We start from the raw sequence: 27,504 nt of genomic DNA on the forward strand, positions 1-27,504 counted from the left end.
ATAATCCATAATTTTGAACAGACCCCTGAACCAACAAGTAAAGCTACAGAGACAAAGAAGGTACCTTAAGACCTAATAGAATACCTTTTTGTACAATACAGGTTATACAAGCAAAAAAGCCACTTCTCACATTATAATCCTTTTCAATGGACCGGCATAATTTTATCAAAAGAGTGGTGCAACATGTGAGCTTTTAAAATCACAGAGGTCTATTGTTCAGTGTCCAGTTTTCTCCAGCATCAATGTCAGGAACAGGCTTGTCCCTGCACAGCCTGATCAGATAATGCAGTCTGCTAATTCTGAGGAATTTTTATTTTTAAACGTTGCTTATTTCTCGGTTTAAGTTAGGCTGGCAGCTGGTTGTCATATGTGTGATTTCAGAATACAATTGAGAAAGCCTTTGTTTTATTTTGCGTGCCACCTTCCCTGCCCCTTTTCCACCCACCTCTTGTCTCGTTTCTATTTGATGCATTATTATAAGTTTTAATTTTCTGCAGCTTTCCCTAATTAGTTAAATTGTGCGCTTTCCATCAATTAAGCCATATTTAGACTTCCAAACCTAAGCCTCTGCAACAATTTAAAATGTTATTTCTAACAAGATATTAAGTGTTTCAAGTTGGGGTTTTTTTTTGTTTTTTAAAGCGTGTTTGCCTCCTCCCTCTCATCATTATCAATCAGTGTAAATTGGGGGACGGGATGAGTGCTGTAGTATTGATGCTCATGAGAAATTCAAGTAAGTAGCCTAAGCATGAAGACAAGTGTAACACCACAGTGATCCCTCTATGTCAGTGGTCTCAAACTCGCGGCCCACCACATACTATTTTGAGGCCCTCGGTAAATTTATCACTAGTTTTTTAGCCCGTTACATTAACGGGTGCTAGAATAGATGTGTAGACTTAGGCATTTCTTTCTCTCTTTCTGTATGTGTGTCTTTTTTTCTTTCTCCCAGCCCCCCTTTCTTTCTGTCTTTTCTTTCTGTCTCTCCCCCCTGTCCAGCAGTAGCCCTTCTGCCTTCTTTTTACCTACCAATATTCCCATTTTCACTTTCCTATTTCCACCTTTTTCCACCCCATCCAGCATCATTAGAGTACCTGTTGCATTGTTGGTGTTCCAGTGTCTCCTCTGCCTTGGGTCTGGGCCGACTATTGTGGGCCAGGATTGCCAGGGGTGCCTTGTGGGACAGGCAGGGGCAAGGGTCAGCAGAGGTGGGGGAGTTCTGGGTGGCAGCATGAGTTCACTCTGGTGCGGGGCCTCTGCCGTGTCACGGGGAGCTGGTGTCTGCACTTAAAGCCACTTCCTCTAGAGTCCCTACTGCAGCGTGCAGGCGTCGCATCGTGCAGCGGTGACGTCCAGGCCTTGCACTGCCACGTCTCTCCTGAGCCACGACGAAGAGGGCAGGGGGTGCTAGTGGCTGGCAGCCGCCGCTCCGCACCGCCTTTCGCCTCAAGCAGCCGCGGCCTCCTCCCGGCAGCCGCCGCTCCGCACTGCCTTGCCGCGGCAGCGTCTAAAGACACTTCGACCCATAGCGCCGTATTGTGAGGTGGAGAGCAGGGAAGCTTGTCTGGCGTGCTTGCGCACTCGTGCCGCCACAACAGATCAGGGAACACGCGGCGTAAGTGTGCATGCGCGCTTAGCGTTTTATTATATATGATAATCACAAAAGTAAAATAAAACATTTTCTTGATCATATGCCTCTTTAGCTATAAATTACAAAATTATTATTAAGACTTAGCCAAAAGGAAAGATTTATAAACTATGAAGAGTTTTACCTCATCAAAATTGTCATTTCTTTAATAAGACATTAACTTTTTTTTCTGAGGCCCTCCAAGTACCTACAAATCCAAAATGTGGCCCTGCGAAGGGTTTACGTTTGAGACCACTGCTCTGTATCCACCCAGGGGAACATTCAGGACTCCCTGTTCCTAATTTTGCCTTCCATTTGGAAAGTCATGCAGGGATTGATGGACCAGCCTGCCAGTCTTGGACAGAAGGGGGGGAGGGTGTTTTCCTGGATTTTGGAAAGTTGCAAGCAGTGACTGGGCATCTTCCTTCCTCCAAAGGAGTCCAAGGAAGCAGGAAGGGCTGTAGGAGCTCAAAAAGGGACTCAGACAGGGACAATCCGGGGTGCACCCCTCCTTGTTGGCAGCTAGCTAAGCTTAATGGAAAAGCTACAAGTTTCCTACGAGGAGAAGAGGTGGTTCAGATCCAGTGCTCAGGAGAGAGTACTTTAGAGCAGGAAGTGAGACTGGTAACCTGCATGACTGAGAAGACCTGGAATGGTTAAACACGATGAGATCCAAGCTAGAAATTTGGAAGGGGGCCACCAGGAGGTTTTAGGTCCCCCAGAATTAGGCAGGCTTGGGACCCCCTACAGCATGGAGGCCCAGGATCACTGCTGGGCCTCCATGATGACCTAGTGCTGTAGTGCAAGGAACCTGTCCCTTAGATGCACCCCACTCCTCCAAAAGTAGGTGTATGCTTTTTGCGGTCACCATTTTGAACCAGGAGCTGGAATGAGCATCAGTGACTGGGGATTGCTACTGCCCGTTCTACCCTAGGTCACCAGGGCATCCATCAGTTATACCTAAGAGGCCTAAGGGGAGGTGTGTGTGTGTGTGAGGGGGGGGGGAGCTTGGAAGGGAGGGAGGTGGGTGCACTTGAGGGGTTCCTTCTTTTGGTGGGATGGTGGACAAGTTACACATGGTGCATCTGTAATTTACTACAGCCCTGGCTAGCACCCGTTTTATAGAATTACCCTCATATTCCATACATACAGGTGTTATGTTTATGTGCTTGTTAATGCACTCATATACCCCAAGCAATTCTAGGTCTGTAAAGCATGTTTCTAATTGTATTTGCATTCTTTGGCCTAGATTCACTAAAGGATAGGGAGTCAATTGCTGTTGGCCAATTCCTGGTTGATTTTAAAACAGCAATTGATTCACTATCAAGTTTGCATGCAAATGATTTGCACGGAGGTGCAAATCATTTGCATGCAAACTCCGACTCAAAAGTGATTGAGTCAGGGCAGAGCCCTGACAGTAGTGATATGAGAAGCAGCCTCCTGTTACTGCTGTCAGGGCTTCTGCTGGCTTTTTTTATTTTTTAAATTGGGCAGATATTTTGCATGTATTACGCATGCAAAATAACTGCTCGATTAAAAAAAAAAGAAAAGCCCCCTCCCTCCCAGAACCCCCTCCCCCCAAAAAAAATGCCCCCTCCTCCACACAAACGCAGCCCCGCCGAAGACAAAATCTATGCCAAAGGCAGGAGGGATGCCAACCCCCCACCGCCATCGGCTGGACCGCAGTTCGGAGGAGGAGGCCTGGATCAAGAGGGACTGAGCACCCCTCCTGCTCCCAACTTTTTAAAGGTTTGTGCAGGTGGGTGGGCCTAGCTGGGCCAGGTCCGGCTGATGGTGATGGGGGGTTTGCGATGGCAGGAGGGAGTTGGCATCCCTCCTGACTTCATTTGCTCGTGTGGGGAAGTGGGGGGGGTGGGTGGGTAGTGTCTTGCCCAGAGTTTGTTTTTGTTTTCTTGGTTTTTTTCGGGGGAACCGGGCCTGATGGCAGCTGCGACAGTGACGGGCGTTGGTGCAGGGGGCATTTTTTGGGTTTGGGGAGGGGCACTGTTGGGTTAAAATCACGGGCTCGCTTTTTTTATATATTCTGCTAAAAGCATTGTGAGCCTGTGGTTTTAAAGGGCAGGAGAGTCGGTAAGGAAGTGAAGTGACTGATCCTCAGCAGTCGCTTCACTTCGGATCGGCAAGCCCAATCGGTGACCCTTCTTCTGTTTAGTGAATCGCTGCCTTCCTACTTATGCATGCAATTTCCCCTTATTTGAATGGGCGGATCAGATCGGGTGGGCGATTTATCGGCCACAAGGTTAGTGAATCGGGTCGGGGAAAAATCGAGTCGGGGAACGATCGCAAACTGGTCGGAGCACGATCAGTGCGTTTAGTGAATCTGTCCCTTTGTTCTTCCTAGTACTTCTTTCTCTTGCCCTGTCTCTCCTCCTCTTTCACCAAAAATTATTAGTTATAATTAGTTAACTAATTATATAACTAATAATACATCTTAAATCAGGAGTGGGCAACCACGACCCTTGAGGGCCTCAATCCAGTCAGGTTTTCAAGATTTCCGCAATGAATGTGCATGAGGTTGATTTGTCTGTATTATCTGCTTTCTTTGTATGCAGATCCATCTTGTGCATATTAAGAGACAAGTTAATCTAATCATGTATTTTATAATGATTATAACTTATGGGCAGACTGGATGGACCGTTCAGGTCTTTATCTGCCGTCATTTACTATGTTGTGGAAATGCTGAAAACCCAATTGGGTTGTGGCCCTTGAGGACTGCTTTAAATGGATAGGAAACATTTACTTTAGGATAAGGAATGGCATTCACCGCTTGGATTCGCTGTTTCCTGCCAGTTTGAATTCCCTACAATTTATTTAACTTCGTCCCAGTTACTGTATATTATGTATTAGACCCCTAAGATATATTTCAGTTGATCATTGTCTTTTAGAATTTTTCTGACATCAATGTATGATTTAAAGCTTGCTTGTATTTCTGAAGTGATTGAATTTGTGCTCTATCTATCATAACAGGGACGATTAGCGATGTTTAGACATGTCTTGGTTATTTGTGATAATCGGAGGGAAACAGGATTTTATGTATGTGGGCATGGAAACCGCACAGTTGTATGCGGTATATAAATTTTTAAATAAATAAATAGTATGTGTCATGTTAGGATAAAAACTTGTATCGTAAACTTGTACTTTACTTATGGCAAATCATAACCTGTAACTGTGCATTATGTATGATAGAAAGCAAATTAAATAAATAAATGCCATGCAAAAGAAACTGTTAAGACTTGGGCCCCTGCACCTTCCCTTCCTCCCCCACCTACTGGCTGTGAAAAGTGAGAGAGAGCGAGAAGCGAGAGAGAAAACAAAAAAAAAAAAAAAAAAGAGAGAGAGAGATAAGAGGAGGGACAGTAAGCTGTGTGTTGCAGTACATGCTTTCTTTGGCTTCAAGCCACTATTTACAGTTACCATGAATAGAATTTAATAAATCCAAACAGCATTGTGTGCTCAATAATATTATATAGGTGGGATTATGACTGTGTTTGATGCCCCACAAGTCTCTGAGTTTCACAAAATGGTTATTAGCATATGTTCTCTCTTTTTTAGTAAATACAGAAATCCAGTATTTTTTTTTTTAATTTTTTTAATTTAATTTAATTTAATTTTTTTTTAATTTTTTAATGATCTCATAGAGGAAAAGCAAACACAAAACTATGATATACTGTATATTGTAAATACATATTTGGAAAGCAAAATCTAAGAGACACACTTCAGCTGCCACAGTGTAATGTGCTAACAGGATTGGATGTTAGATAAAACTTGGAGGCCCACAACTCGAGCCCAAACCACAGCTTTTTGGATATGTGATATGTGAATACTCAATTCTTTGGTTGCATACATTTATTATCAGCTTTAAATTCTCCTTACTGCCCCCCCCCAAAAAAAAAAAAAAAAGTGCAAAGATAAATGCAGCTCTAAAGCTGGGAAAGGGAGAGAGAGATTATCTGGCTTTTTAGCAACTTATTAGGCGTGTGAAGGTGCAAAGCTATGCTCTTTGGTAGAAGCTGTCCTTGTGCTGGGATTGGAAAAAAGTTACGTCTTGTAGAAAAGCAATCAGCCATGGTTTTCTCAGCTAAAGTTGTCCTTTTCTCTCATATGATGTACTGACTTTTATTGAAACCTCCTGGGCTCAAGTGTATTGCAAGGCACTGTGAGGTTTGCCACCAGCCTGTGGGTGGGCTTTGGTTTGTAAAATAGAATTACCAGATTTTTGCAGGAAATAAAGAAGACATGTGGCCCCGCCCCATTCTACCCCCAGCCCTGCTTTGTTCTTCCCCCCAACTCTGGCCCCACACAAACCTCGTCTCTTTGGGGCTGTGTTTGGAGAGCATCTGGCAATGCACAGATGCGACACAATTACATTATATGCATGTGTGTGACATCACAGTGACAAATCCTTGCAAGCGCAGATGCCCTCCAGATGCAGCCCCGATCTCGACGCTTTTCAAAACACAGACGAAGTGCAAACATGTTTAAGTAAATCCGGCGGACATCATGACGAACTTCATGATGAACTTCTAACTCTGCTAGAAGCAGATGCTATCAGAGAGTTGCACAGGGACAGAAATTTGACCTATCCTAACTCATTCCCATTGGAATCCAACCCATACCCACCCATACCTGCTAGGATCCATTCCAGCCCCACCCATCCCTGCAATTAATCGCTTCCATCCATAAAGCTGGGAAGGGGTGTACATGTGGGTAGAGCACAGGAGGGGCACAGGAATGTCTCCAATGCATATGCATGTTACAGAATACTATAAATTATACATGATGCATGGAGCATTTAGACCAGTGGTCTCAAACTCAAACCCTTTGCAGGGCCACATTTTGGATTTGTAGGTACTTGGAGGGCCTCAGAAAAAATAGTTACTGTCTTATTAAAGAAATGACAATTTTGCATGAGGTAAAACTCTTTATAGTTTATAAATCTTTCCTTTTAGATAAGTCTTAATAATAATATTGTAAATTATAGTTAAAGAGACATATGATCAAGAAACTGTTATATTTTACTTTTGTGATTATGATCACACATACCAAGGGCCTCAAGATAGGACCTGGCGGGCCGCATGTGGCCCCCGGGCCGCATGTTTGAGACCACTGATTTAGACACATTCATTTACACCTGCCACTAACCTGGCATAAATGATCATGTCTAAACGTTGGTGCACCAAGTCAGGGGGAGAGTGTGGCACAGTGGTTAAGGCAGGGGTGTCAAAGTCCCTCCTCGAGGGCCGCAATCCAGTCGGGTTTTCAGAATTTCCCCAATGAATATGCATGAGATCTATATGCATGCACTGCTTTCATTGTATGCTAATAGATCTCATGCATATTCATTGGGAAAATCCTGAAAACCCGACTGGATTGCGGCCCTCGAGGAGAGACTTTGACACCCCTGGGTTAAAGCTACACCCTCAGCGCTTTGGGGTTGTAGGTTCAAACCCACACTGCTCCTTGTGACCCTGGGCAAGTCACCTAATCCCCCCATTGCCCCAGGTACATTAGATAGATTGTGAACCCACCAGGACAGACAGGGGAGAATGGTGTAGAAAAATGAATAAATAAATAAATACGTTAGCATATAGGTACTATCCTAGTGCACAGATGCCAGCAGTGAAGTCATCTCAATCTGGACTTTAATCCGACTGTTCTGATTTATATGTTCACTTTTTTTTCCAGTTTATGTTTTATTGTTAATTTCATTCATTGATTTGCCCCTTGTTTTGTTTTATTTTTAACATTTAAATTTCTCCAAAATTCTATTGCTCAACGGTTCCTCCTTTCTGCAGCTATTCCTATCTCTCTTCTTTTCTACCTTTCAAAGTCATTAGATCAATGTAGTCTTGTTAGAATGTTTATTTTCTTATTTTTTCTTCTATTTCTATTTCTTACTTTTATTACTCAACTAATTGTTATTTTTCCAGGTACTTCAGTTAGATTGTGAGCCTTCGGGACAGTAAGAGAATTTCTAAGTACCTATTCTTTATTTATTTATCTTATTTTTATTGTATCCTTTAATGTATATTTCTCTGTAAACCTATATTACTTATAATTTTAATGCACACTATTGTCTATTTTCTGTAAACCGCTTAGAATCCTAACGGAGTTTAGCGGTATATAAGAAATAAATTACATTACATTACATTACATTATAGACTTGGCGTTCAGCATTCGGCATCAGCCTGCTAACTGGAAGCACCAAGTTACAAAACTGCCCCTTTCAAGTCATGAATTCCCTATTGGTTTAGAGCAAAATTTCAAAAGCAAAGCAAAAAAAATAAAAAGTCTATCTTTTTTCTATGCATGTTTTTATAACATTTCAGTTCTAGAAGGCTTCTTCAGCCAAAGTCTTCTAGATCTTGGTTGAGACTGATAGCTGCAGGATATCATTTTGTAGTGAATAAGCAGCGATCCCCTATTACCACTACAAGGGAAACACCTCAGCCTGCTTGAAAGTGAATGATTCTGTGGCGGAGTGGCACCCCGAATTGTCACTGCTCCTGCTCTGACAGAATTGTTAGTGCTTTAAGTCATGCTACAGTGACATACTCGAGGATCACAAAATACTTTTGAGGACCATCAAATACTTTCAGAAGCATCGTGGACTAATCTTCAACTAAGGACTCCTTTTATCAAGCCGCGCTAGCGGTTTAACGTGTGTAATACTGCGCGCTAAACCTCCGGCCGCGCCAGCCGCTACCGCCTCCCTTGAGCAGGCGGTAATTTTTAGGCCAGCGTGGGGTTCACTCGTGATGAAACGTCGCGCGCAGCTTGATAAAAGGAGCCCTAAATGTTTTTGAATGATAATAAAAGCAGATTGAATTCTAGGTTCATAGTCAGTGGCGCGCAAGACGCCAGTGCGCTGACAATCCAGCGCCGACAAGACAGACAGCGCGCGGGGGAAAAAGTAATTTTTAAAGAGCTCCGACGGGGGGTTTGGGGTGGCAACCCCCCCACTTTATTGGCTAGTGTTCGCGCTGCTGTTGGAGGGGGGGTTCAGGGGTTGGAAACCTCCATTATAGCGAAGACAGAACTTTTTCTGATTTTTTTCGGGAAAAGTTCCGTTTTCTCTATAATGTGGGGGGTTTCACCCCCCACCACCCTGCAACTGCAGCGGGAACACTAACCAATAAAGTGGGGGGTTGCCACCCCAAACCCCCAGTCGGAGCTCTTTAAAAATTATTTTTCCCCCCGCGCGCTTCTGCTTGCGCTGAATTGTCAGCGCTGGATTGTCATTATACTGTAAACTTAACTTTTTCCCTGCTTTTAGGGAAAAAGTGAAGTTTTCAGTAAAATGTGGGGGGTTACAACCCCCCCAAACCCCCCACAATGCCCCCACAACGCGGCGCGATCTGTATAAAGTAAAGTGGGGGGGTTCTCCCCCCCACACACCCCCGTCGGAGCCCCTAAAAACAGTTATTTTCTTTGGCGCGCGTCTCCACGCTGCGCTCAGTTGTCGGCGTGCGCCTTTGTCTTCCACGGTTTTGACCTGACACCTCTCTCGAGTACTGAGTTGAGAATCCCTGGTCTAAAATAAGTCATCTGTTGTCTTGCCTCGACACTTTTATTTATCAGGCATTTGTGCACTAGTAAAGAAAAAATAAAATAAAAGTCTTAGAAATTGAGTTATTCAGCTGGCTAAGTAATCAAGAAGATGCCAATTCAAATGCAACAAACCACATCTTTCTATCATTTCATTTGCCAGAGATATCCTGTTTCAATTAACAAATTGTTGTATCTTATAAATAGAACCCAACTGATATTATTGCCTTGTTTCTCATGTAAGCGTGCACTAAGAGATCCTTTTACAAAGCCGCGTTAGGGCCTTCACACGCGGAGTAGCGTGCGCTAAATTGCCGCAGGCGCTAGCCGCTACCGCCTCCTTTGGAGCAGGTGGTAGATTGCCAGCTAGCGTGCGCTAATCCGGTGCGTGCGATAAAACCGCTAGCGCGGCTTTTAAAAAGGAGCCCTAAGACTTGGCATCTTTTCACAGATTTGCGACACAAATGGTGGTGTGCAGGCTTCCAATCCACTACTGGTGTGAACACGTTAACTTCAGAAGCACTGCTTGCTGCCACTGTTTAGTTACAATTGTAGCTCAGCTTAGTTTATTTTGAATTTTTGATTTTCAAATTTGTTTTATCCCATTCTATTCATTTTCATTGATGTGTTCCAACAGCACAGTAGTACGTCAATCAAAAATTGCATGAATATAAAAAGACATTTTAAAATAGTATCATAACCTGAGAATCACATTTTGCTCACAATAGAAAGGACTTCAAAACCCCCCCCCCCCCCACACACACACACATTACCATCTGCACAGAAGAGGGCAGTGTAACTTATCTGTTCTGAAGGAGCTCTCAAAGCTATGACCCTTTTATTTGGATCTTTTAAGAGCACCTGATGTTTCAAGCCAATCTGCCATGACATTGGTGGGAGGAGAATGGAGTTAAAAGGGAAGTAGGGGAAGGCAGATCAGCAGCCGATGACGAAGGGTGGGATATTATTAATTGCCTTTTCGTGAAGAGATTTACCCAAAGCGGTTTGCAATACACTGAATAGCAATCGGGTACTCAAGTATTTTCCTTATCTGTCCTGGCGGACTCACAATCCGGCTGTGATACCGGGGGCAATGGACTGCTAAGTGAATTGCCCAGAGTCACAAGGAGCAGGCCGGGATTGAACTCACAACTTCGGAGTGCCCAGGCGGCAGCTCTAACCACTAGGCCACCCCTCTGGACTCATCCACACACCTGAACATCTTAACAATTCTGCGTATCTGGTCTTCAAGTGTACCTTTCAAGGGCTTCTTTTAAGAGTGATGCACCTTGAACAGCCCATGGAACCTTTCTGATTGGCTGGCAGCCATTCAGTACATATACATCTTTTACCACTGCAATGTTTTACTTTTAATTTCCTTACTTTCTTGTAAATCTTTTCTTCATCCATGAACCAAAGCTCTCCACTGCAAAAAAAAAACCCAAAACAAAACACAACGAACCGTCACTCGCAATGAATTTACAGCCACCATCCTGGAACATCAGCTGTGGAAAAATACAAACAAAAGCTGTCTTTCTAAATTTCTTTAGGTAAAATAGCAGGTGATGGCAGATAAAGATCTGCACAGTCCGTCTAGTCTGCCCAACAAGATGAACTCATAGCATGATGATGATATGATATATGATATGCATAATTAATCTTGATCTGTCCGTGCCATTTTCAGGGCACAGGCCATAAAAGTCTTCCCAGCACTGGCCTTATTAAGATGCTTAAGGAGCTAGAGGAGTTGCCGTACAGTGAAAGATTAGAGAAACTGGGCCTTTTCTCCCTCGAACAGAGGAGATTGAGAGAGGGACATGATTGAAACATTCAAGGTACTGAAGGGTATAGACCAGTGGTCTCAAACTCAAACCCTTTGCAGGGCCACATTTTGGATTTGTAGGTGCTTGGAGGGCTGCAGAAAAAATAGTTAATGTCTTATTAAAGAAATGACAATTTTGCATGAGGTAAAACTCTTTATAGTTTATAAATCTTTCCTTTTAACTAAGTCTGAATAATAATATTGTAATTTATAGCTAAAGAGACATATGATCAAGAAACTATTTTATTTTACTTTTGTGATTATGATACACATACCGAGGGCCTCAAAATAGTCCCTGGCGGGCCACATGTGGACCCCAGGCCGCGAGTTTGAGACCACTGGTATAGACTTAGTAGATAAGGACAGGTTGTTCACCCTCTCCAAGATAGGGAGAACGAGAGGGCACTCTCTAAAATTGAAAGGGGATAGATTCCGTACAAATGTAAGAAAGTTCTTCTTCACCCAGAGAGTGGTGGAAAACTGGAACGCTCTTCCGGAGTCTGTCGTAGGGGAAAACAACCTCCAGGGATTCAAGACAAAGTTAGACAAGTTCTTGCTGAACCAGAACGTACGCAGGTAAGGCTAGTCTCAGTTAGGGCGCTGGTCTTTGACTTAAGGGCCGCCGAGTGAGCGGTCTGCTGGGCACGATGGACTACTGGTCTGACCCAGCAGCGGCAATTCTTATGCTCTTATGTTCTTAACTAGTGGAGTTGCCATCAAAGCCCCACTCCAGCCCATCGAGATCTGTCTAGCCATATTCGGGACACAGACCATAGAAATCTGCCTAGCTCTGACCTTATTTCCTAGTTGCTGGAGTTGCCTATGCACCACTACGTTTGTTTTGATTCCATTCTCTTTGTGCTTATCCCATACATTTTTGAATTCCGTCACCATTTCCGACTCTCCCCAACACCACCCTCACCTCCCTGGGGACGGCATTCCAGTTGCTACCTCCCTCTCCGTGCAGTGGCAGAGCAAGGGTGAGCGGCACCAGGGGCAGTGGCGTCCCCTCCCAGCCCCCCCTGCTATGCACGTGCGCCCTTTCCCTGTACCTTTTAAACATTGGCGCACGCAGCCACCATATTACTGCCCGCGTCAGCTTCGGCGCCCTCTCTGATGTCACTTTCTGGATGCGGGTCCCAGAAGCGACGTCAGAGCGAGCGCCGAAGCCAACGCAGGAAGCAAGTTGGTGGCTGCTTGCGCCACAGTTAAAAAGGTACAGGAGAAGGGAAGGGGTGCACTCATGTCGGGGGGAGGGTCACCCCCGCCCCAGCCGCCACTCATCCTTGCTACACCACTGCATGGAGAGGGTGGTAGATACTTGGAATGCCATCCCGGGGGGTGGGGGGCAGAGGGAGGCAGAGAAGAAGGGTGATGGCATCGCGAGCAAGATGGCGCCTGGGGCAGATCACCCCCCTCTCCCCTCCCTTACTATGCCACTATCTCCATGAAAAAGAACTTTGTGACATTACGCCTAAGCCAACCACTTTGCATTCTCAATACATGTTCTGTTTCCAGCTTGATTTGTATACTTGGGGCATCTGAAGATGGTGCCTGAAGCTTTGGGAGACTTTCTGACTTACATTTCTGATGTGGGGCATTATTCTGCACAAAAGTATTTTTAACTCACAATAGGCCTGATACACTGAAAGTATTTATCTCCTGTATCCATGGAAAAATACTTAGTACATAGCAATTTGTAAGACAGTGGCCTGAATTCCACACACAAAAAAAATAATAATTTCTCTCTTTGAGGTTCATACTCTTCAAAAGATAGCAAACATTTACAAGAGTCCAAAATAATCAATGAAATAATCAGTAATCCATTTTTTTTCTCCGAGGCCGCAGATAAGGAAGATGTCTGTTCTCTTTTTAAAGGAAACCTAAAGAGCTCAGGCCATAATGCTCAAAAGCTTTCTGTGGCAGTAAGAGTCGTTAAAGCACTCTTAGTGGCACAGAAAGCAGCCACCGAGAATCTTATGCTAATGAATTACAAGGAGCTCTCTGTGTAATGCACAGCAAGGAATGCTCAGTTTACCGTGCAAACTTTTATGGCAGGGTCTGAGCTGTCATTGCCTTACCTTCTTATCAGTGCCTGAACACTGATTGGCTTAAACACGGACAGGAAAATAAGGCTAGAGCAGACCCCACGGTAAAGGTTTCACCCTCCCGTTGAGCCCCCCCACCCATTACAACAAAAGAAGTCCACAGATAACCCCCCTCATTCCCCTCTCCCACTCCCTGCTGGTCTAGAAGGCTTGGCTGGCTCCCCAGCAAGCCAGGATACCATCACCCCAGACATCCATGACAACCCCCTTACCTTTGAATTGAACATAGGCAGGAAGAATGTCCACTCCCTCCTGTCGCCAGGGCCTGCCCCCAATAACCTCTCATACCTCTCATACCCCATACCTTAAAATTGAAGATAGGCAGGAGGGATGCCCACTCCCTCCTGTAGAAAGGCCAACCTCTTCAAAATGGTGGGTTTTCCCCTTCCCGGTATATTCAGGTGAGGGGCCTTAGGCACCCGAGCCAATCAGGGCCTTAGACTGTGCTCCCAGTGCATCCCAGGATGCACCGGGAAGGAGAAGGCATGCCATTTTGAAGAGGCATACTTGCTGGCAGGAGGGAGTGCACATTCCTCCTGCTTATCTTCAATTTTAAGGTACAGAGAGGGTGGGTCAGAGACTTGTCAGGTGGGGTTGAGGGATTGTTGTAGGGGTTCCAGCATGGGAGGGGGGGGGGGCTTGACCCTGTGGCAGGAGGGAGTAGGCATCCCTCCTGCCAATAAAAAAAATAAATGTACCGGGGGAGGGGGGGGGAACAGTGGGGTGGTTGCAACTGTTCTGTTCACACAACACACGCACAACAGCTGCGTCCATTAAAAATAAAAAGCAGCCCCTTCTCTCCCTGCCTGCCAGTTGAGCTGATCGGGGCAGGAGAATCCCTGAGCAGCTGAGCCAGCAGGACTCCCTGAAGCCGCCATGGTTTCGGGGAGTCTTGCCGGCTCAACTGATCAGGGATTCCCCCGCCTAAATCAGATGAACCAGCAAGCAGGGAGAGTAGGGACTTTTTTATTTTTGGGCAGTTTGGGCAGGCAGAAGGAGGAGCTGTGCTAGTGATTGCTCTTCTGAGCAAATGCTAGAAACATTTCTTCCCCCTTTTACTGACTGACTGATGCTCTGCATAAATAGCATACACAGAATCTACATGCTATTGTGCTGAGCATCGCCAATAAAAAAAAAAAAAATGCTCCTGCCACAGAATTTTTTTACCATAGTGTCAGAGCTTTGTGCATCCTGTCCTCAGTTCAGATGAAAAGATTTAAAGCTCAGATGAGTCTCCTTCCCAGCATACAACTTGCATACAGATATTTAGAAGGAAACAAGATATTCAATGGGGGTGAGGGGAAGATGGTAAATACCTGTGTGTCATGTAGATAAAAAGTTCAGTCAAAGTGAGTCACATCAGTAGCAAGACTACCACAGTACGAGATCATAGGGTAACTCCGACAAGCTGCATAAAAGAGACAACGAAAATAAAATATAGTTCAATAAGTTCCTTGTGCTCCTACTTTCCCATCCCAATAATGGAGCATGGACACGGTATATCCGTTTGTACGTTCTTCCTCTTTAAGCACAATTGAAGCCTGACAAGTCTCCTCTTGACACTGCTGGGTCTGAAAGCACAGGGAGCATTTGCAAAGTGACACAATTAAGTAGCTAATCTGCAGAATGCAGGAGGCAGTGCTGGGGGAATATTATAATTATTGCTGCTGATTCCCTTCATTGCCAAATTCTGCCAATCTTGTTCTGCCACTATGCATTTTAAGAGAAGACGGATTATAGACTTATTTAGGATTATTAGAGGTCCAGGAAAACCAGGACATATTCTGAGGTTGTGGGTTCAAACCCACACTGCTCCTTGTGACCCAGGGAAAGTCACTTAATCCCACCCATTGCCCCTGGTACATTAGATAAATTGTGAGCCCGCTGGGAAAGACAGGGAAAAATGCTTGAGTACCTGAATAAATTCATGTAAACCACCTTCAAAAAGATATAAAAAAAGATGGAATTGGTCCAGAAAAAGGCTACTAAAATGGTGTGTGGTCTTTGTATTAAGGCATATGGGGACAGACTCAAAGATCTCAATCTGTATACTTTGGAGGAAAGGCGGGAGAGGGGAGATATGATAAAGACGTTTAAATATCTATGTGATGTAAATATGCACGAGTCGAGTCTCTTTCATTTGAAAGGAAGCTCTTGAATGAGAGGGCATAGGTTGAAGTTAAGGAGGTGATAAGCTCGGAACATAAGAATAGCCTTACTGGGTCAGACCAATGGTCCATCAGCCTAGGAGCCTGTTCTCACGGTGGCCAATCCAGGACACTAGTACCTAGCAAAAACCCAAAGAGCAGCAATATTTCATGCTACCGATCCAGGGCAAGCAGTGGCTTCCCCCATGTCTTTCTCAATAACAGACTATGGACTTTTCCTCCAGGAAATTGTCCAAACCTTTCTTAAAACTAGCTACACTATCCGCTCTTACCACAACCTCTGGCAATGCTTTCCAGAGCTTAACTATTCTTGGAGTGAAAAAAAATTTCCTCCTATTGGTTTTAAAAGTAGTTCCCTGTAACTTCATTGAGTGTCCCCTAGTCTTTGTAATTTTTGACGGAGTAAAAAATTGATCCACTTGTACCTGTTCTACTCCACTCAGGGTTTTGTAGACTTCAATCAAATCTCCCCTCAGCCGTCTCTTTTCCAAGCTGAAGAACCCTAATCATTTTAGTCTTTCCTCATATGAGAGGAGTTCCATCCCCTTTATCATCTTGGTTGCTCTTCTTTGAACCTTTTCTAGTGCCACTATATCTTTCTTGAGATAAGGAGACCAGAATTGAACGCAATTCTCCAGATGAGGTCGCACCATGGAACGATACAGGGACATTAGAACATTCTTAGTCTTGTTAACCATCCCTTTTTTAATAATTCCTAGCATCCTGTTTGCTTTATTGGCTGCCATCACAGATTGGGCAGAAGGTTTCATCATATTGTCTACGACAACTCCCAGATTCTTCTCTTGGGCGCTAACCCCCAAGGTGGATCCTAGCATCCGGTAACTTGTGATTTGGGCTATTCTTCTCAATGTGCATCACTTTGCATTTGTCAACATTAAATTTCATCTGCCATTTGGACGCCCAGACTTCCAATTTCCAAAGGTCTACTTGAAATTTTTCACAATCCGCATGAATTTTAACAACTTTGAACAGTTAAAATGTTACGCCCCTTGTGGCATGCCACTGGCCTTGCACCCAATGGCCGCATACCACTGGCATGGTGTTCTCTTGAGCTGTTGGTCCCGGCAGCGGCGTGACGTCAGATGCCACTGCCCTCTACTTCAATCTGGTGCCGCCCAGGATCCTCTGGTATGATGTCTCCTCCGCCGGGATACTGGCGCAGTGCTCTCTTGAGCTGTTGGTCCCTGTGGCAGCATGTGACGTCAGCCGCCGCAGCCCTCTGCTTCAATCTGGTGCTACCCAGGATCCTCCGGTATACTGTCTCTTCCCTCCTAGTCTTTGTAATTTTGATGGAGTAAAAAGTTGATCCACTAGTAACCATTCTAAACCATTCAGGATTTTATAGAATTCAAGAATATCTCTTTTCCAAGATCTTGACCCAGCTCGTCACTTTGGGACCCATCCCAAGGGCACTCAGTTTATTTATTAAACATTTGTGTGGAACACTGTCAAAAGCTTTGCTAAAATCTAAATACACCACATCTAGTGCATTTCCTCTATCAAATTCTCTGGTCACCCAGTCAAAGAAATTGATCAGATTTGTCTGACAAGACTTACCTCTAGTGAATCCACGTTGCCTCCGGTCCTGTAATCCACAGGATTCCAAAAACTTCACCATTCTCTGTTTTAAAAAAGTGTTTCCATTAATTTGCTTACCAAAGAAGTCAGACTTACTCGCCTGTAATTCCCTACTTCTTCCTTACTTCCACTTTTGTAGAGAGGGACCACATCTGCCCTTCTCCAGTCCTCCAGTATCACTCCCAACTCTAGAGACTCATTAAAAAGGCCAATCAGTGAGCTACCAGAACTTCCCTAAGTTCCTTCAGCATTCTCAGATGTACACTATCCGGCCCTATCACTTTGACTACCTTTATTTTAGTTAACTCCTCATGAACACAATCCTCTGAAAATCAATAAAGATCTACCAGTCCTCCATCCCTATTCATGTTTGTCTTCTGCAGTCCTGCTCCCAGCGCTTCAGTCGTGAACACAGAACATAAATATTTGTTAAGCAATTCAGCCTTTTTTTTTATCAGTTTCTACTTATCTCTTTTTTTTTACTTTATCTTTATTGAGTTTAAATTATATGATAACGCAATCATAATGAAATAAAACAGTATCCACCTTACAATACATACCATAAAACAATATAAGAAAAATAAACATTCTTTCTACTGTTATTTTAGTCCACAAATATTGAGGGAGAAGTATCATAAATCGAAGAGTAATTAATCCAACCGTTTATAAGAAATTTAGGCTGACTGAAGTGGACCCAATTAACTAACTAGGAACATTTTCTTGGTTACAAATAGGGGTACTTGCAAACATCACCTCCTTATCTAATATAAACCTCGATAACTGTGCAGATTCAAAAAATGTATATTTAGCTCCCCTAAAATTAACTAAACATTTACAGGGGTATCTCAGCATAAACGTAGCTCCAATTTTTAACACCTGTGGTCTCAAGAGCAAAAACTGTTTCCTTTTTTTTGTTATCCTAGAAACATCTGGATACATTCTTATTTTTTGATTCAAAAACAAAGCACCTTTATATTTAAAAAACAACTTCAGAAGTCATTCTCTATCTGAATCTAATGCTAGTTGAACAAAAAGTGTGGCAACCGTTAATTCCTCTGATTCTGACTTCTCTAATAGGTTTGTTAAGTCCAACTCATCTATTACTGGTTCTTGCTTGTCCTCCGGGGTCTTCTTCTTTCCCAAGGAAATATAGTAAAATTTTGAAATTGGTGGAAAAGAACTCTGTGGGACTTTTAGAATCTCCGAAAGATACCGTTTAAACATATCAAGAGCTGTAGTGGATATTAACTTAGGAAAATTAATCAATCTCAAATTTTGTCTCCGTACTACGTTTTCAAGAACCCCCAGCTTGAAATTGATATTATCGTTATCCCTCATAAGGAGCTGATTTTGTGCTCCCAATATTTAAAATTTTTTTTCCTGCTCAAGTGATTTTTTCTCAATATTCACCATAACTTCCATTACATTACATTACATTACATTAGGGATTTCTATTCCGCCTGTGCCTTGCGGTTCTAGGCGGATTACAATATAGAAGATATCTGGGCATTTCCAGTAGAATTACATTACAGGATAAGAGTAAGTTACAGGAACCGTAAAGAATTATGATACTTCAATTTCACGGAAGATAATACATATCACAGAGATAATACATGTCACAGAAGATAATACATATCACAGAAGATAATTTATATCACCGTAGATAATACATATCACCGTAGATAATACATATCACAGAAGATAATACATATCAACTGAAACAAGTTAAGTCAGGTGGGGTGTAAAAGAGTTACAGTAATTCTAGATCACAGACAAAGAGATACTATAGGTGGGTGTTTCCAAAGGCGTTGATTGGGAACTCATTGGATGGTGGTTAGAGTGATGGGAGATATTTTTTGAACAGTAGTGTTTTTATTTCTTTACGGAACTCTTTTATGTCTGTTGTTTTGGTCAGTAGTTTTGAGATGTCAGCGTCAGTTTTAGCTGCCTGTGTCCCCAGAAGGTTGTCGTAAAGTTTCTTACAACGAGTACCGTTGAGAGGTGGGTAGGTGAAAAGGTTCTGTGTTCTCCTTCTTCTGGGTGAGAGGTAGTAGTGAATTTTCTTTCATGTTCTAATGATTTTTCCTCCAATTTTCCCACTTTTCTTTTGCAATTTTAAAGTCTCAGAAAGTATCCCTGCACAATGAGTAGAGTTTATAATTGGTTTCCCAGGGAAAGTTTCTACATATTTCTTCCCTTTCACCTTTGAGTCTCACAATGCCACTTTTGCACTTCTTTCTATCACCAATATATCTAAAGAATGTCTTGTCTCCCTGTTTTACCGTGTCAGCTATTTTTTTTTTTTCCATTTACCTTATTTTTCGCTCCATAAGATGTACTTTTTTCTCCAAAAAAAGTGGGTGCATCTTATGGAGCAAATACAATTTTTTTTTTTTTTTTAACACCCCACCCCGGTAACGTTTTTTTGCCAGTGGTCCAGCGCAGTCTCGCTCACCCTGATCTATTTACCTCATTCCTACCCATCACCCTCCATAATTGTGTGCTCACCTTGTGCCTCCCTCTGCTCTGTTATCCAGTTCTCCGCACCTAACCGAGTCCTCACTTCTACAAAGCCGACCAACGTGCCACAGTGCCGCATGCACAGATTCTTTCGTCTCGCCCACTCATCACTCATTGGTTCGAAAGCAAGGAAAAAACACCCAGCCATCCTGTGTTCATTGGCTGGCAGCACACACTGCATTTTTTCTCCCCTTAGGCCTGCCCAGTAACCTTGTTGACTTAGAGCAGTGGCATCAAACTCAAACCCTTTGCGGGGCTACATTTTGGATTTGTAGGTACTTGGAGGGACGCATAAAAAAATAGTTATGTCTTATTAAAGAAATGACAATTTTGCATGAGGTTAAACTCTTTATAGTTTATAAAACTTTCCTTTAACAGTTAAAAGGAAAGATATATAAACTATAAAGAGTTTTACCTCATGCAAAATTGTCATTTCTTTAATAAGACATTAACTATTTTTTCTGCGGCCCTCTAAGTACTCCCAAAGCACTCACATTTAAAGTTTAATATCTTTTCTTTCTCAAAACTGGCACATTTCAATCACTAAATTGAAAATAAAATCATTTTCCTACCTTTGTTTGGTAATTTCATCAGTCTCTGGTTGCACTTTATTCTTCTGACTGTGCATCCAATATTTCTTCTCTTCTTTCAGCCTCCTGTTTGCTTCCTTTCCTCCAGACCTCATTCCCTCCCCCAACTTTTTCTTTCTTTCTCTATGTCTGTCTTTCTCTGATTCCGTGTCCCATTTTTTGCTGTTTCTGGCTCCCTGTCCCTCCCCCTTCTTTCTTTCTTCCGTCCTGCTCTCCCCCATGCCACCGCCACCGGGGAATAGGCTGCTGTCGCTGCTGCCATTGGAAACAGGCTGAGATCTCCCTGCTTCTCTTCTCCATGGGGCCGACCAACTATCGCCACCCAACGTCAATTCTAACGTCGGAAAGGATGTTCCGGGCAGCCAGGCAGTGATTGGCTAGCCAGAAAGTCCTCTCGACGTCAGAATTGACGTCGGGCGGCGAGAGTTGGTCGGCCCCGCAGGGAAGAGAAGCAGGGAGATCAAAGAACACGGTGCCAGCCTGTTCCCCGATGGCAGCGGTGAGAAGGGAAGGGAAGCAGGTTGGGCACCACTTCTCTAGATGAGCCACGAGCCGCACTCTAGGGAGAACAGTGGAGGGTGGCCAGCTGTGCACCCCCTTGGGGCGTGCACCCGGGGCGGACCGCCCCCCCCCCCCCTTGGTATGCCACTGGAGCAGCAGCGTGTCTGGCCGGCTTGTTCCGTTCAAAGCTGCGGGTGGTGGCTCCTTGCGAGATCCGCGCCTGCGTCTGAAGCCTCTCTGATGTTGTGATGTCAGAGAGGCTTCTGATGCAGGAGTGGAAAGCGCAAGGAGCCGCCAACCCGCAGCTTTGAACAGAACGAGCCGGCCAGACACACTGCTGCTCCAAAAGGAAGAGAATGATCCAGTCCAGACTGCGGGCCGCAAATAAAACCTGGAGAGCCACATGCGGCCCGTGGGCCGCATATTTGAGATTGCTGACTTAGAGGGATGGGACAGGTCACGTGCGAGCCTGTAGAATTCAGTGAACCTAAGAGGCCGATGCTTAAAAAGCCAGGACCAGAAGATCATAATGTAAAAAAAAAAAAAAAAAAAAAAGCCACCCAAACTTTTTATGGACATGTTTAGCGCAAACCTCAACATCTGCACACCTCATCATCACAACATCTGTGCAACATCACATCTACGCACAGCACATCTGCGCAACATCACATCTGCGCACCTCATCATCACAACATCTGCACACCTCAACATCTGTGCAGTGTGAAAAGTCTCTGGCCAGAAGACAGGGGTGTAGCCAGACAGTTGATCTAGTGCTGGCACAAGTACAAACTGAGTGAGTCTAAAAAATTTAATCTCATCTTGCTCCCTCCCAAAGTAAATACCTGTCCATCTTGTGCTGCTACTGCAGCATGAATCTGGTCTCCCTAAGGCAGCATGGGACCTCCCAGCTGCAGCGTGTTGATGGTTCTGTAGCAACCTGTCCTCAAAGGAAGTTGTTGCTTCCTACTAAGGCATCAACTTTGAGGGCAGGACATAGAGCTGCCTACCACCAGATGCACCTACTTGTGGAAGAGGAAAAACCAGGAAAAAAAATTCTGAACCAAAATTTTTTTTTCTTGGGTTTTCCTCCTCTACAGGTGGGTGCATCTTATGGTCCAAAAAAATACGGTACATCTTTGCTTTCCTGACTACACAACCAGCCTCTCTTAAATTTTCCAGATATTTTTGCCTGTCTTCTTTTTTCTGGGATCTTTTGTAGTTTATGAAAGCTAACTTCTTATTCCTTACCTTCTCAGCTTCTACTTTTGAGAACTAGAGCAGCCTTCATTTCCTTTTACTTTTATTTACTTGCCTTACAAAAAGGTTTGTCGCTCTTACAATTACTCCTTTCAGTTTTGCCCACTGCATTTTCATTCCTTCCAGACGTTCCCATCCAGACAACAATTCCTTGACGTAATCCCCCATTCGAACAAAATTAGTTTTTTAAAAGTCTAGAATCTTTATTTTTGAATGAGCCCTCTCTATACCCATCTTAATATTAAAACATACCATGATCACCCACTGTAACATCAGAAACATTTTCTCCATTTGTAAGCACTTTCAGTATGACCCCATATCGCATGGGTTCCATTACTAACTGCTGGAACAGTTCTCCTTATTGAGAATCCAGGATCTCCCTATTTCTAGAAGATCCAGTAATAGGGACACCCCAATCAATATCCGGCATGTTAAAATCACCTATTACCGTGTGTCCCCGAAAATAAGACAGGGTCTTATATTCATTTTGGGTCCAAGAAACATATTAGGGCTTATTGGGGGGGATGGGGAGTCTTATTTTTTTTCATGTGCAACAATCATCTCTCCCTTCCTCTCCTCTACCCCAATTCTTCTTTCCTTCCCCCTTGTGTAGATTCTTTACTCCCCTTTCACCCATCCCCTTGTGCAGCATCTTTCTATCCCTCCCATCCACTTGTACAACAGAACTGAACTGACTCTTCCACCAAAAGATTGACATTACCTCCGCTCCGAGACCTCTAAAAACAGCAGCGCTCTGAACGAGCTGCTTCGTAGCCTTCCCCCCCCCCCCCCGGGGCTTTCCCTCTGTCGCATCCCTGATGACATGACAGAAGGAAGGCCCTGGTTAGGAAGGCCGCAAAACAGCCCATTCAGAATGCTGCCACCGCTCCTGCTACTTTAGGAGGCCTCAGAGCGGAGGTATGTCAGGTTTCACCGGGGTAGAGGTCACTAAATTGCTGAGTCCAATTTTTTTTGGCAAATTGGGCAGCACTAGTGTTACGGATGAAGTTGGGGAGTGTCGGGAACATTTGGTGGGGGCTTCGGGGGTCGATCTTAACTAGGGTTTATTTTTGGAGTAGGGCTTATATTAGGAGCATCTTTACAAATCATGCTAGGGCTTATTTTTGGTATAGGTCTTATTTTTGTAGAAACAGGGTAGTAAAACATCCCCTTTTTTAAGATATATTCTGAATGTCTATTTAATTATTATTTATATACCACTTATATCCTAAGTGGTTTACATTCAGGTACTTTTATCATATTTCTCTATCTGTCCTGGTAGGCTCAAACTCTTTCTAGTGTACCTGGGGCAATGAGGGGATTAAATGACTTGCTCAGGGTCACAAGGAGCAGTGAAGGATTTGAACCCACAGCCTCAGGGTGCTGAGGCTATAGCTCTAACCCCTGCACCATAAACTCCCACAGTGTCTCTGTCACTTCTTTCATCTGTGAAGGAGGCCTGTATATCACACCAATGTAAATATATTCATCATTCCCTCGTTCCAAACTAATCCACAATGCCTCTTCCTTGCGCTGCAGATCCTGCAATTGTGTGGCTTTAATATGATCTTTTCTTCCTATCCTGTCCTTCCTGAACAGATTATAGCCCGGTATAACTACATCCCAGTCATGGTTCTCCGTGATCGCCACTATATCTAATTCATCTTCTACCATCATAGCTTTTAGATCCAGAATCTTGTTTCCCATACTTCAAGAATTAGTATATGCTGTACTGCTTCCTTGTCCCATCCGTGTAGAGGTAGTCAGTGATTTAATTACCGCAGGCCTTAAACTCACCCAGGGGCTTTGATCACCCTGCCCCAACAGCCCTCTTCAATAGATTAGCCGAAGACACTTCTTCCCCTCTTTGATGGATGCACACCATTCCTGCTCAGCAGCCCTTGGAAAATCATCCCAAAACGCTCTTGATAGCCAAAACGCTCTTGATAACACCATCCACGTAACCATGTATTCATCTAGGATACAAACTTCTATGCCCTGGACTTTACCCTTGACAGGGAGAATGGATGAGAATACCACCTGCGCACCTGACTGCTTCACCTTCTCTCCCAGAGCCACAAAGTTACTTTTCATATGTTCGCAAGGGTACCTGGCAGTATTGTTAGTGCCAACGTGGATGAGCAGCATCGGATAAAAGGCTTGATGAGTCTCAGCAAGCTCTCCGTAATATCTTGGATTTTGGCACCAGGCAAACAGCATGCTTCTTGTGACATCATGTCCGGTCTGCAGATGGATGATCTGTACCTCTCAGAAGGGAATCGCTAACTACCTCTACCTTACACCTTCTAGTGGTTATGGATCCAGTAATTTTGGGGGATTTGAAGTTTGAGTCCTTCCTCTCCTTGGGATGCTCTCATCTTCTCCACTTCCAGGGCAGCATACCAGTTCTTCAGTTCAGGGGTGAGGGGAGTCACAGTACCAATCTTGCAGTGTTTCATAATCTGAGTCCAGCTGTCTTCCCTCAACATAGCCTCTTCTTCCCCACTGATGAAAATCTTTGACGCCTCATGAACCATTTCATCAATGTACCTCTCATTCTCACAGATGCTTCTCAGTCTTGCCTCCTTCTCTCTGTTTCTTTACTTCCTTCATAAGAGATTCAAGCTGAAGACAGCTTGCACATGGAACTACTCTCTCTGCCTGGGTAACATTTTCTGTCTGCACAGAGACAGAAGTTGTAACCTGAGCAGCAGCTTTGGTGATATGATGTTTCCCAGCCATACTGTGGTGAAGTACTTACAAGTGGAAGAATAAAGGGCAGAAAAATCCTACCAACGTAATGCCCTGTTCCTGGTTGGCTGAAGAGCCTATCAATCAAAAAGCTCTGCATTGGGGTGGGCGAGAGGGAATTAAATTAATACCAGAGCCTTTCCTCAACAGCTATTTGTGCCCTAATCTGATATTATGCCCTGAAATACAACCTAAAACCCTAATCTAGGCTAAAACACTGTTTTGTATTAAACCCTAACAAAGACTCTAAAGGCTACACTATTGCATAACTGATTTTGCTGAGCTACAAAAATGATATAACCTACTGAAATCCAAGTTTACTTTTCCCAAGTTTGAATGTCAGCAGGCAAGATATAACAATGGATTCATTTTTCTTCTTAGCAGAGCAGATCCTCCATCAGTACCTTGTAAGGTGTGGGGAAAAGGGTGAGTTTCCAGACCTGGTAAGAGGTTTGGGGGTTAGGTGTTTCAGGTTTGTGCAGATTATCCTTGTTAAGATCAGCTGGAGAAATGAAAAAGAGTTATTTAAGAGTAGTTAGTGTAAGAGTAATTTGAGCCTAGGGGTAGGTGGGCAGAGGCAGACAGTAGTTCACAGGTTTAATGTTCAGCCTTTACAACCTCTCTCTTAGAACCAGGCTTACTAAGGGTTAGGCCCTAAGCCAGCATTCTTCCCCTTAAGGGTCACCTCTGGAGTCTGTGATCTCTTAAGGTGGAGTGTGTGGTGCAGTGGTTGGATCTACAGCCTCAGCACCCTGGGGTTGTGGGTTCAAACCCCGCGCTGCTCCTTGTGACCCTGGGCAAGTCACTTAATCCTCCATAGCTCCAGGTACGTTAGATAGATTGTGAGCCCACCGGGACAGAGAGGGAAAATGCTTGAGTACCTGATTGTAAAAACCGCTTAGATAACTTTGATAGGTGGTATTTAAAATCCTAATAAACTTGAAACAAAGTATCTACTGGTTTGGATGCATCTCCTCAGGTACAACCTAGCGCTAATGACAATTTTCCAGTAGCCGTAATTTCTCCTAACTTGTCTAAAACGTTGGACCAACCTCAAGAAATTACTTTGAAAGATATTTGGCAAGTAGTTGTTAGAACTGAAGAATGCATAAAGTCTAATATACCGAAGTTGTATACCTTTTCTCAACAAACAGTAGAGAAATTTCATGAAATTGATACTAAAACAGTAAAGTTGGATACCTGACTGACTCAGATTTCTTCAAATTTGCCTATCACTCAGTTTCCTCAACTTTTGTTGAAGACAGTCTGATTATACATAGGCAATTAGAATTTAAAGAAAATCGAATGAGAGATAAAACATTATGCTTATTGAATTTTCTTATTTGTTATCTACTGTCACCTGAGATTTTGTTACGCAGATATTTGAATGAGGTATTGCTTTGGGATAAAGTTGAAGAATTAAGTATTTCCGATTTTACGTATGTTTCTGTGCCAAAAGCTGAGACCGATGAAGGCAATGCAAAGGAGGGTGCCAAAGAATCAATTTAACAGATTTCCTTGAATCCTCTCAGAAGGAACTTACTACTAGAGCAAGGATCTCAAAGTCCCTCCTTGAGGGCCGCAATCCAGTCGGGTTTTCGGGATTTCCTCAATGAATATGCACTGAAAGCAGAACATGCACATAGATCTCATGCATATTCATTGGGGAAATACTGAAAACCTGACTGGATTGCGGCCCTCAAGGAGGGACTTTGAGACCTCTGCACTAGAGCAACCCTCCTTGCAACCATTTCAACAGAACAGGAGAAAATAAATGTTTTAAAATATATATTTACAGAATAAAAATGATCAGTTTTGTGGTCAGTCCATCCAGGATTTTTCCAGATGTGGCTAGGTCCACACAACTACATAACCATGAATTTTTGAAATTGAAGGATAGAGTTATGTCCTTCGGAGGCAATTTTTTTTCTTCAATTTCCCTGCAAATGTGTAATAACTTTACAATATGTAGATATACTTACTTTGACTCTTCTCAGCTTGAGAGACTAATGATTGAAAAAGAAGTTTCTGCAGTGGGGTAGGGGATTTAGGGGATGTGTTAAATATAAAAGGAAGTTCTGGTGTGAAAAGGAGACAGGGTCCATATTTCTAAGTCATTAATAATTGTTAAATAATTTTTTGCTGTCTCTTCTCATTGATGTGCACAATGCATTTTATTTACTTTATTTCATTTAAAGTATGATTAATAATAATAAAAAAGACTAGGGGGATCCTCGATGAAGTTACAAGGCAATACTTTTGAAACCAATAAGAGGAAATATTTTTTTAACTCAGAAAATAGTTAAGCTCTGGAAAATGTTGCCAAAGGATAGGGTAAGAGCAGTTAACGTAGATGTTTAAAAAAAAAAAAAAAAAAAAGTTTGGACAAGTTCAAGGAAAAAAAAAGCCCATAGTCTACTTTTGAGACAGACATAGGGGAAGCCACTACTTGACCTGAATCGGTAGCATGGATTGTTGCTACTAACTGGGTTTTTGCCAGATACTCATTACCTGGATTAGCCACTGTTGGAAACAGAAAACTGGGCTAGATGGACCATTGGTCTGACCCCAGTAAGACTATTCTTATGCTTAGTTTGAAATGCTTTATACTTCTAGCAGAAACAAATGACTGAAATGTTCAAAGCGTAAACCAGTTTTGCCACTGTATTTTACAATAACCATAGCATTTTATACAGTTTCTCAGTTATACCACAATAAAGAGTTCCAGGAATCCAGCTAGGGAAGCAAAATAGCTTGGGCAACATTCCTGAAATTACAAGGACTTAAAACAGATCACATTACTCTTAACTACCTCATTCCCCCCCACCCCCCCAAAAAAAAGTGTTTTTTTTTTTTTTTTTAACCAAAGCATTAATCTGATGTTCAAAACTAAGACTGGAATTAGAGAGTTGCGCGGGGACAGAAATCTCACCCGTCCCCGCCAAAGTCCCACCCGTCCCCGTGAGGACTCCCACTCAACCCCACCCGTCCCCGC

General features: G+C 43.4%; 1 protein-coding gene across 10 annotated transcripts in view; it reads right to left on the reverse strand.

Annotated features, from left to right (window-relative positions):
* The window catches only part of SGMS2 (sphingomyelin synthase 2), a 221,479-nt gene that overhangs the window by 115,868 nt on the left and 78,107 nt on the right, over positions 1–27,504 (reverse strand). For 5 of the 10 annotated variants that reach the window (XM_033956405.1, XM_033956378.1, XM_033956396.1 and 2 more), the window contains 2 exons: positions 14,440–14,531; positions 10,577–10,619 (listed from right to left, as the gene is read on the reverse strand). The exons of 3 other annotated variants lie outside the window; for them this stretch is intronic. The gene's annotated coding sequence lies outside the window, so the exon portion shown is untranslated. The remainder of the gene's footprint in view (positions 1–10,576; positions 10,620–14,439; positions 14,532–27,504) is intronic. 2 more of the 10 variants (XM_033956432.1, XM_033956422.1) reach the window with 1 other exon arrangement.

Source organism: Geotrypetes seraphini, chromosome 1, assembly GCF_902459505.1.
Source record: "Geotrypetes seraphini chromosome 1, aGeoSer1.1, whole genome shotgun sequence".
Taxonomy (NCBI): Eukaryota; Metazoa; Chordata; class Amphibia; order Gymnophiona; family Dermophiidae; genus Geotrypetes; species Geotrypetes seraphini.